The 13,991-nt window shown below is 34.1% G+C and overlaps 1 protein-coding gene and 1 non-coding gene across 2 annotated transcripts in view; one reads left to right on the top strand and one right to left on the bottom strand.

Annotated features, from left to right (window-relative positions):
• The window catches only part of FOXJ3 (forkhead box J3), a 111,855-nt gene that overhangs the window by 75,524 nt on the left and 22,340 nt on the right, over positions 1–13,991 (bottom strand).
• On the top strand, positions 12,638–12,756 carry LOC120607554 (5S ribosomal RNA). Its single transcript, XR_005654169.1, has one exon. It is a non-coding gene; the product is annotated as a 5S ribosomal RNA (ribosomal RNA).

Below are 13,991 nucleotides of genomic sequence, written 5' to 3'. Positions count from 1 at the left end.
CACTGCAGTGGTTCTCCATTAAGCACTGAGAACACAAAACATTAGATTTGGCCAGATCATCAGTAACTTTAGAAAGAAATCTCTTAGTGGAATGCTGATGACAGAAGTCCACTTGTATAAGACAACAGATGGTAGTAAATTTTAAACAGCATAGTAGGCTCTGAGGAGTCTGGTTATGGAAATCTGATTAGGAAATGTCAGGCCCTCATTATCTCGCATCATTCCAAAAGCTTCCTGGTTGGCCTCCTAGACTGATTTCTCATCACTTCTCCTCGCTAATCACCTCCAGAGTCCATGTATACACTCGAAGAGAAATCTGTCAACATTGTTTTCAAGTCATCATGCCCCAAAACATTCAATGGTTCCCTTTCTTCTATTATGCTAAATTTAAACTCTTCATTTTCAACTACCTTAGCTTTTATTAATCTTTTATTAATCCTTCTCTAATTGCTTCTTGGCCTTTTAGCTAAGATCAAGTGTATTAATCCTTCTCCAAATTCCTAGAGCATAACTTCGGTTTGGCATTTACCATGCTGCTTTATATGTATAACTGCATCATATGCCTAAGCTTTCTATCTTCACTTCCTCTTCCCCCACCCTCCCCATTAAGGACAGTGACCTTACACTAGTACTTCAAATGCTACCTACTACCATGCCAGGTACACATTGCCTGAAAAATGACATAGTAGTTAGATAAGGAATAAGAGTCTTCCTTCCTTCCCACTTATTCTGCCTAGCTGGCTTCTACTTTTTCTTCAAGACTCAAACCAAACATTTTCCCCTCCAGAAAACCTGGTCAATCCATTCTATCCTCCATCTTCTAAACTGAACTAAATCCTGTTCCCATAGTAAAACATAAATACCTGTACTACAGGACTTATAAATAATTGTAATTATCTCACTCCCATAAGACCATGAGTTCCTTGGAAAAAACCTTCTTATTCTTTTTTGTCTCCCCAACATCTAGTAACACAGTAGGTAATAGGTCAATAAACAGTGGTTAAATAATTGAAATAGAGACTATCCAATGAAGTGTAGGTGCTCCTCCCCAAACAAATGGGCCAAAACACATTTAAAAGCTAAAAGGAAGAAGTGAAAGAAAAGAGGACTCAACAGTATGAGGTAAGGATAATCACAGGATCAAAATCCTTTACGAACTGGAAAAATGTATGACTCAACACAGACTGACAAGTAACACTACAAAGAACAGAAACAGTTCTACTGAAATAGCAAAGAAAAACAGGAAGATGGAAGCAAAGACAAAAGTTAACATTACTTGTAGGAGAAAGCAAACATGGAGAACTTATATCTGAGTTCTTAAACCTATGATGGTATCTGCTGCTTAAAAGAAGTCACATGAGGAATTTTTTTCTGCATAAAATGAAAAAGTAGAGTACCAAGATGTAAGCACTCAACGCTAAGTCATGACACCGGGGACGGGGGTGGGGGGGCTGTTCTAATCCCACTTTATAAAGCACTGCCACTGATATGACCCCAAATACACTTTTTAGCTACTTTAGCATATTGTTTAGCAACTTCCCTAACTCCCAAAGAGTAGCCGAGGCTTATTAAGAAAGTTTTCAAAAAGTGGGAAAGTGGCTAAGAAATATTGTTGACTCCCTAAATGGAGGCAAGAGGAAGACATCAAAGAAAATAAAAGGAATAAGAATGAGGGTAATAATGTTGTGATCTAGATATTCCTGAATCCTCCCACTCCATTCTAGACACTTGGCATTTTATCTTAAGATTTGGCAGCATGTGAAAAATTAAGCAACTGAGAACTCGAAATCCTTGTAATGATCATAGCAATAATTCTAGTAACATGCATCTCAGGGATTATTTTACAAAATATGTATTTTATATAATACGTAACTTTTGTTACAGCATCTCAGCACCCAAGGAAACCAGAAGCAAGGTCTATGGCAGGCACTTCTACCTACTGTTTTAACCTTCCTCCTTAAGAATACGACTCCAATTTTATTCTGGACAGCACTGCACCTTTTGCCCTTCCTGCTCTCTGGAATGTGGACATAATAACTATTGTTCTAGCAATAATCTTGGATCAAAAGGTAAGCCACACACCAAGGATATAGAAGCAGAGAGAAGGAATACTGATCCCTGATTTTTTGTGGAGCAATTGTGAAGATGCCATCCTAACCCAGAACTGCTTACCTGGTTCCAGACTTTTTATGTATTTAACTACTATAAAAAGATCTCTACCAGTGGGTATCTGCGATTCCTAAGAAACACAAAATTTCAAACATGGAAGTGGGGTGATACAAGCAATAGAACCTAAAATAAGACATTCTCTTAAAGGAGAAGTTGATAAGGCAAATATTAAGAATTCTGATATCACAGGTTGGAAAGCTGGTGACATTTATTAAAGAGTGACATAGGGTTTGGTCAAACTGTCAACTACAGAAGTTGTCAAGCAAACCATATGCCAACCAAGGCTATAGCAAGGAGAGAAATGTAGGAAAAATTTAGAATGTTGGCGTGTGTCGGCTCCTTCTTGCCACCTAAAGTCCTAAGAAAGCAATAAACTTCGATTAGAGTTGCAAGCAGAGATGGAGAAAACTCACATTTGCCAAGTGAGATGTTCCCTGCCTATGGTCTGCAATTTAAGCTGAGAGTCCTATAATTTAAAGCTTTGCATGGCTGAAAAAACACCACTGCTTCTGAAGTAGCAAACTGAAGTAATTGAGTGGTAGCAGCAAAATCGCAGCTTTACAGTAGAGAAGACTGGTGCCTTGCCACACAAAAGAAATGTTGTAAGGGTGTTGTCTTTCCATCCAAGACTGTTTCAAATGGTCTCACCAGAGCCATCATTCCCTCAGCAGCTAAAAGAGGTCAATGAACTTAGATGGAGGAAATACATTCTTCATTTCCACTAAAATTTAGCATTTCTTTTAATTATGAAAGTAGATAACAATTCACAGTAGCATGAATAGTATCTGTGACTTTGCCATCAATAAAAATCACAAATATATTCATATCACAGGACAAGTGTTGCAGCATCTCAAATTTTTAAACTCACCTACTTCAAAATTATAACAGTGTATTAGACTTGCCACTAGATCTTTTATTTAATGTGTTCATTTAAAGGCACATCCATTACTGTGTTACAAAGTTATTACTTTGCTAACCATATTTCAATATAATTCTTTGGTTTCCTTTGTAATCCTTTAAGTATTTTATTTTATGAATTTTGAGACATTATTTTGAGAAAGGTCCACAGGTTTCATCAGACTGTTGAAGGGGTTCTAAAACAAGGTTAGAGATCCCTGGGGTAAGCAGACCACAACAGGCAGGGTCTTCACATTTAAAAATTCTGTCTTGGCAGGTCCTTTGACTCAAAGCAGAAAAAAGTCTAGAAACTAAGTTTTTTGAGATAACTGCATGGGAGGGAGGGGAGAGAAAGAGTTTAGATTGCAAAAGCCTCCTACATTTCCAAAATAATATCCATCAACAAGCTCATAACAAGAAGTGAGTTGTGAAAGCAATCCATTTCTCAGAAAGAGCATCTTCACCAATATCCATCTCAGATGTGGGCATGGAAGATAACAGACAAAGTAAGACCTTTTAGAGGGCACAAGGGACAATGGAGATCCTACCAAAGAGTAGAATCGAGGAACTTACTACACCGTCAGGGAGTCTCTGTCACTACTACTCAGCAGAATTTTATAATCTATATGGACTAGTAACTACTTAGTGTTTCTGATGATCCCTTTCTCTGAATAACAGCTTTTATTGCTATTATCCTATTTCTTCTCCACCACTATATATTAGGTATTTAGCGTGCAGATTCGGTTTGTAGGTCTCTGAACAAGAAGCAGCCACTCTGGGATCTGATGAGAGAGACTGCATCCAAAGAACCTGGATTTTCAGCTAGATATAATTACTGGATGAAACTCTGGGTTATCTCCCTTGGGAAAAGACAAGTGGGTTCTATATATAAGAAGAGGACATGTGAATATTTATTACCCAAAGGAGCAGATTGTGGTGGAAACCTAAAAAGAAATGAAATAATCTATTACTGATTGACTTCACATTTTGTAACCATGTGATGTTAAAAAAAAAAAAAAGTGTTACTTTTTTCAAAATTAGTTATCATATAATACCAGCCAAATCAAAGTTTATATTCTTAGTTCAATTTTAGCAAAATAACACAGTCAGTGTCATTCTTTGGCAAAGATATGGCTTAGTGATTAAGAATACAGGATTCAGAGCAAGACTACCTAAATTGGAATCCAAGCTCTTCCACTTTTAGTTACGTGACCTTAAACAAGTAAATTAACCTCTTTATGCTTCAGTTTCCCCATTTTAAGATGAGAATAAAAATAGTATCCACCCTCCAAAAAAACTGTTATGAGGATTAAATGAGTTAATACACACAGAGCACAAAGAAGTTCTAAAAGATAGTAAATAAGCACTCAATAAATATTAGCTATTATCAAATTCATACTCTTTAGAATTTTGTTTTAAATGGCTGTCACTCTTACTCAGTGGTTTTAGACTTACAAAACCTAATCCCTCAATAATTATTTAGCAACCTCAATGGAAATGAGCCCCTCATTCAATTATTTACTCTAAAGAAGTGACTCAAAAAGGATTATATTAAAATTTTGTCTGTAGTTTGCATATGAGAATTGAAAACATACTTTTCCCATAGAAAAAAGATCATATGAAGCAGTCCGCAAAATCCTATTTCCTCTATAAATGAAATTCTAAGTCTATAATTCTAAGAATATAAAAGTCCCAGTTGGATAGCTTGTAGCAGAGAAACAAAGGTGTAACAGCAAATAATAATAATAATAATAATTTTTTCATTTTCCTGATGCAGGACAGCTTGTTCCTAACAAAATTTGGATATAGTTTATATCTGGCATACTACTTACTACCTTCTATACCTTGGATCTCCCATCTTATAGTGCCCTAACGCTCCAATATGGCCCCCAATGTTGGTGTTATAAACTCCAAAATTAATTACTTGCTTTTCTTCTCCAGTAAAAACTTTCACCTTTTCAAAGCTGTTGTTTTGTGTTCCATTGAGGAGGAAAGTAGATAGCATCAAACTAATTTCCACTAAGGTATGAATAACTGAGCCTTTAAACCTTCTATGAGCATTGACCTTTTAAAAAGATAATCTGAAAAAAATCCTCAATGAAGTGAAAATACAGGTGGAAGAATCACAATTTAGGATTGGAAAATCAATATGCAAATAGTAGGTCATTCTTCAAAACTCGACTTTCACAACTTTTCTTTCACCCCCAAAATTTCAATATTCATAATACAGCTTAAGCAAAAATTGGGGGGAGTTAGGTAGACAATTGTCATTTGTAAAAACATTTGTAATTTCAGAGCTATTTGTCACAAAATCAGAGATTAAAAGAGAACCTCATTAGATCATTTTTTTAAAGTCCTGGTATTACTTATTTTGGAGTCCAACAATATTCTTTAAAATCGCCAAGGGAAAGAAAGTTCACAACTTGTCCAAATTTGATTTAAGGTATGTAATTCACTGTGGTTTAAAAAAAAAGTTTTAATAGGTTAATCTATATCTCCCTTGCTATATAGAGAGAAGAAAATTTCTTTAAATTCTTAGAAAATGAGAAATGGTCAGAGTTCTCTTAGTAATGATGCATCGCATTTTACAACATTAACACTATTTGGGTTCCTTCTCTAAATTTAAAGTCCAGAACTTCTCCAATCAGATCTGATTTAAGAATCATTATATGTTTACTGGTCTTCTTTAGATTCTCTCCAAATTACTCCACAAATATGCCATCTTAGAGTCATAAAATTGTATCCTAAATTCATACAAGCCATACTCATAGTTAGAACTCCATTTGGGGTACAAACTTAAGGATAGTATGGTCAAAAGATATTTTTATGTTATATGTGTAATTCTCATCTTAAAAATATTTTACTCTACAATTTAAGGAGGAAAAAAATATTTGGGGGCACTAATCACTGAACTACATTCTATCATTAAGTAAAAACTGTATTTTGAATTTAAATCTCACTCTACCTACTAGAATCTTTGAGTAGCTGGAAAAACTGATGAACATCAGTTCCTTCAACACAAGAACACTCAGTCATCTATGCAGCTGTTATCTAAAAACCCAGACAGAATCTGCTATAAATACTTCTTATGCTTAGCTTAAAAAAAATACACACACACAATACATTCTGTCTCTATAGTGTTTATCTTGACCTCTCTGTTTGCAACCATCCTCCTTCAACTCACCATACGACATTTACTGGACATCCTACCTACATCAGTTTTATCTCCACACATTCTGCCTCCATGGCATTATACCAGCAGTATGGCATCAGTGCTTGCAGAGGACTAACATCACTGAAGATGATCCCATGTTACCTTTCAGTGTTAAGTATGATATACAGAAAAATGCTTTAAAAACCTAGCTTAACCTGCTACATGTGATGTCTATGGTTCAGTGGTCCTCAAAGTGTGGTCCAGAGACCTTTTCAGGGGATCTGAAGAGTCAGAACAATTTTAATAATAAGACATTTTCTTCCTTTTTCATTCTCATCTACTTGTAAGTGGAGCTTTTCAGATGCTATGTGATGGGTGCTATCACAACAGAAAGAGGCCAAACTGAGAATCCAGTTCTTTATTAAGCCAGATATTTTTAAATTTGCAAAAAATAAACAATACCAATCCTCTCACTAATTTCTTTGTTGTTTTTGAAAATAAGTTATTTTTCATAAAACATGTTACCTATGTTAGCATGTGAGTTCACTGTCATTTCTATGTAAATTAATTTCTAATATTTTAGTTCTAATTTCTAATAGAAAAAAATTTGATAGATATAATTCACATAAATAAAAGCTCTTTGAGTACTAAATAAATTGTGAGAGACCACAAAATTCAAGAACTGTGTTATAAGTGATCACTACAGAATGAAGATCACTGTTTCTAATACAGTATAATGTAATGGAAAGAGTAAGGTCTTTGAAATCACTCAAATGACCTTGAATTCTTAACTCTTCCACTTATTAACTGCATCCCTGAACAAGTCAAACAAACCTCTAAGCCTCAGAGAATTACTCTGAGGAGTAAATGATGAAATGTATGTGGCACACTCTAGTACACAGTTAATGCTTGGCACACTGTAGATAGTCAACAAATGACAACTACTGGAAACCCTTTTTAAAAAAAGACATGCTTGCTTGTTTTCTTGTCAATAAAGTCTCCGTAGTATACAGCACACAACAAATATAGTTGAATTCAGTTCTACATTATGATTTTTAAAAAATATTTGGCATCATTTAATTTTCCCTGTCCACGATAGACAACAGCAGGCTTTTCAAAAGACGCACAGAAACTGAAAAGGCCAAAGATCAATCTCTAAATTACCTGTGAGTCTTCGCAGATAAGCAACAATATAGAGTGTCTATTAGATAGATGATAGATTGATAGCCAGATAAACTTGAGTTGCATTTATTTTCAGTGTATCACAGATGCATTCTTATAGCTACTTTTAGATTCCTTGTTACAATTTCAAATATGGCTAGATTAAAAGAAATATTAAAATGAATTAATTGTATTACACAATAGACTTTAGTTTTTATAAGACATGAACCAAAAATTAAAAGGGGTAGGTAGAGAGGGAGTGATCTGGGTAGGGATAATTCAATTATAAAATTTAAGTCGCTGAAGGAGAGAAAAATTACAGAACTATACCAGTCAAAGGTATATTCACTGAGGCAGTTCAGAAAAAGTGGGAGTTAAGCTAAAATCCTAATAAACTATGAATTTCACCATGAATCAACTGACCATATATATTAGTTAAAATCTAAATAAGCACACCTCTGTTCTAAGAACACATCAATCATTATCAATTTACACTATACATCAATACTGATTATCATTCCATGGTGTAAAAAGGCCTGAAAATTACCTTCTACAGAAATCCCAGTAGGGAGAAATGTTTACTAATAATCTTTAAAAATGTTACAGCTTAAAGTTTTTAGACTCTAGGGGAGTCACTGTGCCCAGAGTCTTATCTTCCTTATTCTACTACTGGCTCCTATGTTTTTTGTTTCCTGTTAACACTTCAAAGCTTTTCGACTTTCCTGTCTTTAACACAGACTTTAACTATCTCTTCCTTCTCATCAAGCATAGTAATTTCTTCCATAAGTTGTCACAATCTTTTCTAGATGAAATTACACATTTCCTCTCATGTGTTCAAGGGAGCCATACTTATCTGCCATCTTCTAAAATTTTATTTTTACTTACAAATTTATTTACATATAATTTATAAATATGATTTTTTTTCTTTACACCAACTTTCAACCCACCTCTAAGCAGATATAGGATTATCAGGTTCTTTTCTCAACCTGAAAAGCATGGAGTACTTAAGACTACCAGATTTCAAGACTTACTACTTTAAAGCTACTATAATAAAGACAAGTAGTTTGGGTGAAAGAATAGACATATAAACCAACAGAACGAAATCCAAAAATAGACCCACATATACTTGGTCAACTGATTTTCAATGAAGGTGTCAAGACAAGTTAATGGGGAGATGAAAGACTTCAAAAATGATGCTGATATAACTGGTTACCTGTATGGGGAAAAAAGTTAACTATGGCCCTTAACCTCACATAATACACAAAACTTGAAAAATGAATCTCAGAACTAAATGTAAAAGCTCGAACCATAAAACTTCTAAGAGAAATCATAAGAGAAAATCTGTTACATTTGATTAGGCAAATATTTCTCAGATATGACATGAAAAATCACAATTCATAAAACTATTAAGTTAGATTTTATCAAAATTAAAAAACTTCTGTTCTTCAAAAGACAGTGTTATGAGAATGAAAAGCCAGACTAGAAGAAAGTGTTTGCAAAGCAAAGATCTTAAAGACTGTATCCAAAATATATAAAGATCTCTCAAAACTCAACAGTAATAATAAAGTAAACCCAATTTTTAAAAAATAGGCAAAAGATTTGAACAGATACTTCAACAAAGAAGATATGAGATGGCAAAGCAGCACGTGAAAAGATGCTCAACATTATTTGTCATTAAGGAACTACAAATTAAAATGTCACTATACACCTACCTGAGTGGCTAAAATTAAAAGACTGACCATATCAAGTACTGATAAAGATATGGAGCAACTGGAACTCTCACATGCTGCTCGTGGGAATCTAAAATGGTACTACCACATTCGAAAATAATTTGACAGTTTCTGAAAAAGTTAAAGCATACACCTATCATATGATCTAGTCATAACACTTTTAGGTATTTGCCCCAAATAAACCATATGTCCACACAAAGACATATACACAAATGTTTATAGCATTTTTACTTGTAATAGCCCACACTGGAAACAATCCAAATATCCACCAATGGGTAAATGAATAAATACACAAATTGTTGTGTATAAATCCAAAGGAACAAAAAGGACTGAACTACTGATGCATACAGCAATGAAGATGAATCTCAGAATAATTATGTTGAAGAAACCATACCAAAAAAAAAGAAAAAGAAAAAGAAAAAGAAAAGAATACATACTGTATAACTCCATTTCCAAAGAACAGTAGAACATTCAAACAAACAGTGACAGAAAAGCAGACCTGTTGATATCTTGCAGAGAGAGGAACGAGAGGGAAGAATCACAAAGGGATACTAGGAAGCTTTGGGGAGTGATATTTATGGTGTGGTAATGATTTTATGTGTGTATATATGTCAAACTTATCAAACTGTACTATGTCCATTATACCTATATATTTTGTTTAAAAAAAGAAACTAAAAATATTTGTGATTTGGAGTAGGTAAGGATTTCTCAGCTAAAACCCTAAAAGAAAAAATTGGTAAGTTGGATCAAAAATGGAAACTTTTTTTGCTTTAACAATAAATTTGCATCCATAATATTTAAAGAGCTCTTAAATGCAATAATAAGACAAAGTACCCAGTTTTAAAATGTGCAAAAGTTATGAACAGATATACAAGTAGCCAATAAGCACATTAGTTCAACATTAGTAGTCATTAGGGAAATGCGAATTAAAATCACAATGAGATATCACTCCATACCCATTAGAATGTCTAAATTCAATCTGAAAAGTAGTAGCAATCTTCCTTCATGAATTTAGTTTACACTACAGAGGACTCTTCTTAATATTAATAACAAATAATTACGTGTGTGCTGTAGAGTAAAGTATGAATGATTATTCCCATTTTATATGGCTTCCAATCCAGTGCTCCTCTCATTACATTACCTGGGCTTCTCGGTTTTCTAATTCTTGAACTATCCATAGACCTATCTGTAATGTATTAAGAAGAACTATCTTCTTCTCAGCCTCTATTTACTCAAAGTCTCATCTTTCCATAATCTCCATGAATTGTATATTTTTACATAGCTAATGTATCACTCTGCAAGCTCCATATATATGTAGTGGGGTGGAGATATAACTATGTCAACATAACTATGAGAAAGTGTATTCCTATGCTTAAAATATCCAATCAGCACCATAGGAGTTCAACGGAGACCTGTGCATAGCATCTATCCTTGAGATTCTCAAGTAAGCACTAGTATGGGGCAGAATAACTTTTTTGTTTTCCTTTTCTTTTGTTGTTTTTATGAGAATCATGAATACTAGTAAGCACATAATTATTCAACATGTACCTCTCAAACTGATAAAATTGAAACAGAAATGCAATTTCAAACCTGAAATTCTAAGGCTACTCCCTTTTTCTTTGGAAGTGGGAATCAAGTCTCCCATTCACCACTCACATGATTATAAAGGTCTGAACCCTGAAAATCTCTCTTGAAATCCTAACTCTTCTCACTCAACACTGGATACACGTCTGCTTTGTATCAGAGATTTTTGTAGTGTTTTGGTTAGTTCACTATGCCCTTTCTCAGAACTGTCTCCATCCCATCTCCATCCCAAGGTCCTAAAAGTTGTATCTACACCATGTCTGTACCAGTACTATGATAACAAATTAAAGGACTTGAACCAGGGATGATACCTCACCCAAATTGTTCACATGATTTTCTACCTCAGGAATTTAGAATTAGGACTGAATCTGTCTGGGCAGATCTCCTGAATGAAGAAGCTATGAACTTGGAAGGCATCAGATGGCCAAGTGCCAGAAAGGCAAAGAAAGCTGGTGTGCAGAAACAGAGAAGTAAATTACATTTGGAGAAAAGCAACAGAGAAGAGAGTATATTGTCTAGGTTCCTAAGAACCTAAATTCTGTTCCCTCAGAGGTCCACCTATCCTTGTGTTCTGTGAAATACCCCGATATTCTCCAAATAAATTTTTTGTTTTTCTTTTTCATTTGATATATCTAATGCTGGTTTCCTTTTCTTGCAACCAAGCAAAGCTTGATGAAAAGAAACTTAATAAATCAAATATTTTTTTATTTTTCAGTATTATTATCTTATATTATGTGCCCTGTTGGTAGACATGGATTTTATATTTAACTCCTTTCTTACTTTGTCAGTATATTCACCAACGCTTTTTACCTTCTATTATCTCTGATATTATTTTTCCCCATGTATATGAATTCATGACAACTCAAATTTCACCACCACCACCCCCTAAAGAAACTGCTGTCTTTCATAACTAGAATTTTTTTTCAATTTTAGAGAATGTATTTCAAAATTAAATTACCAGTTTTCTATCATTTTTTCCAGTCTCTTGATTCTTTCCTTTTGCACTTATTTTTTTTATAGTATCCTCAATTAAGTGAAATATTTTTTGGCACCCTTCATTTAAGAAAAAGCCTCAAATTATGATGAATACTGACAACTGAGAGGCAGAATTTAGTGATCAAGAGCATGGGTACTGGAACAAGACCTATATAAAAATCCCAGCTCTGTTCTTTAATATGCTGCATGCCCTTGAGCTGCTTAACTTTACCTCAGTTTCCTAATTTGTGAAATGAAGATAATTGTACTGACCTCATAGAGTTGTTGGGGGAATTTAATTAATATACTTTAAAATGGTTAAATAATGCCCTGTCTAGTAGAAAGAACACCATAAATGCTAGCTATCAAAGTCAATATTTAATCACAAAAGAACTTTTATAATGTCCTTAAGTCAAAGAATAGTCAATGGTACTCTTCAATACTTGATGTTCAGAAATGGAAGCCCAAAGGCATTAAATCATCTTAGATTTAAATTACATTTATGATGATCTAGACCAGAACTGTCCAACAGAACTTTCTGCAATAATGGAAATATTTGTGTGCTATCCAATATGATAGTCGCTAGCCATGTGTGGCTACTGAGCACTTAAAATGTTGCTAGTGTGATTTAGAAACTGAGTGAAAATTTTACCTATTTTAAATTAATTTAAATAGCTACATGAGACTTGGGGCTAACACTTCAGACAGTAAAACTTTAGAAGCTAAGCCAGGAAAGTTCAAAATACATTTTAGAAAAAGTTTCTGTAATGGTCAAAATTAAAAGGGTTTCTCATTATTCTTCATTTAATTGGAACACGCCATAAATAAACATGAAAATTAATAGATTTTTATCAGTTCCAAAAAAAGTTTGATAAAGATGACAACAGGATAATGCAAAAGCTATTTCTGCCACTGTGGGGCAGACCTAAAAGCATAAAATTATATTAGTTATAAAAATAAAAATAGAGTCTACAGCCATGCCACCCTGAACGAGCCCGATCCCATCTGATCTCGGAAGCTAAGCAGGGTCAGGTCTGGTTAGTACTTGGATGGGAGACCACCTAGGAAGACCAGGTGCTGTATGCGTAAAAATAAAAAATAAGGGATTGTAAACTGACAAGGTCCTTGCAATCTTTGAGGTCAACCAAGGGTGCTTCGCCTAAAAAATAATAATAAAAAAATAAAAATAAAAATATAATATTAAATGTCAGCAATATTCTTAGTCTGTAGGCCATTTGCAAACATGGACACTACTGGTGGATACTGTAGAATCTAAGTATTTAGGGTAAAAGGAAAACAGAAGGAGAAAAAAAATCCTCTTCTACCCCATGTTTTCGAGCTGACAGCAAAGGAAACAAATCTGTCCTCTTTTATTCTAAAAATGATGGTTTCTTTGCTTTCTATTATTGGAAAATGGAGAAGAGGAAAAAATATGCTAGATGCCTTATGTATATATTTAATCACATCAATCCTATCAGATCAGTAAGGTAAGCATCAACATTCCTATTACAACAACATTTGGAAAACTGAAGTAACTTGTCCAAGATCACATGGGTAATATATGGCAGAGATATGACCCTGTATCTTCCTGATTCTAAGGCTATATATCAGAGCTGCCTTATCAATACTGAGCCTGCTATTAGAAACAAGGCAGCAAGAAGCCTTAAAATAAAATCTACCCACCCCTGGTCATTTTAAATAGCAGGGTCATCAATATCAACAAGAGGAAAATGAGGAAACAGATGGACAGGAAATTTATCTGGGACAAAACACACGCGCTTCTCTGGTTAAAATATCCCTGTGTTCCCTAGCATATCCCAAACAGATATTGGATCAGTAATAAAAAGCATCTTTAAGAAAGAAGCATAACAAAAAGGAAAAAATGAGTTTGAAAAAGGGGTAAAAAACAGAAAAGAAAACAAGAGGAAGAGATCTCAATATAGAAAGTAGTGAAAGTTACCAGAAACTAAAGTGCTACGGATAACACAGTATCCCGGGCTGAGGACATGGATGAACCATAAAATAAATCCTCTAATTGATGTTAGCCAATTTAGAAATGCAGGAAAGGCCCCATTTTAACAAGTCCAAAGAAACATCAAATTTTATTTTGCTTTGATCAAACCAAATTATAATAATAGTCTATTGCTACAATATGTGAAAGAAGTGGGTTATGTAAATATATGTGCTAACGTGTCTAAATAAAGCAAATGTTCTAGGAAAGCTTTTGCTTTTTCAGTGAGCTTTTTTGCTCTTACTGAATCTATACTTGGATATAAAACACAGGTATACCTAGGATTCAAATCCATCTTATGCAAACTCGA

This window comes from Pteropus medius, unplaced genomic scaffold, assembly GCF_902729225.1.
Source record: "Pteropus medius unplaced genomic scaffold, Ma_sr-lr_union100, whole genome shotgun sequence".
NCBI lineage: Eukaryota > Metazoa > Chordata > Mammalia > Chiroptera > Pteropodidae > Pteropus > Pteropus medius.
This window is presented reverse-complemented; position numbering and strand designations above follow the sequence as displayed.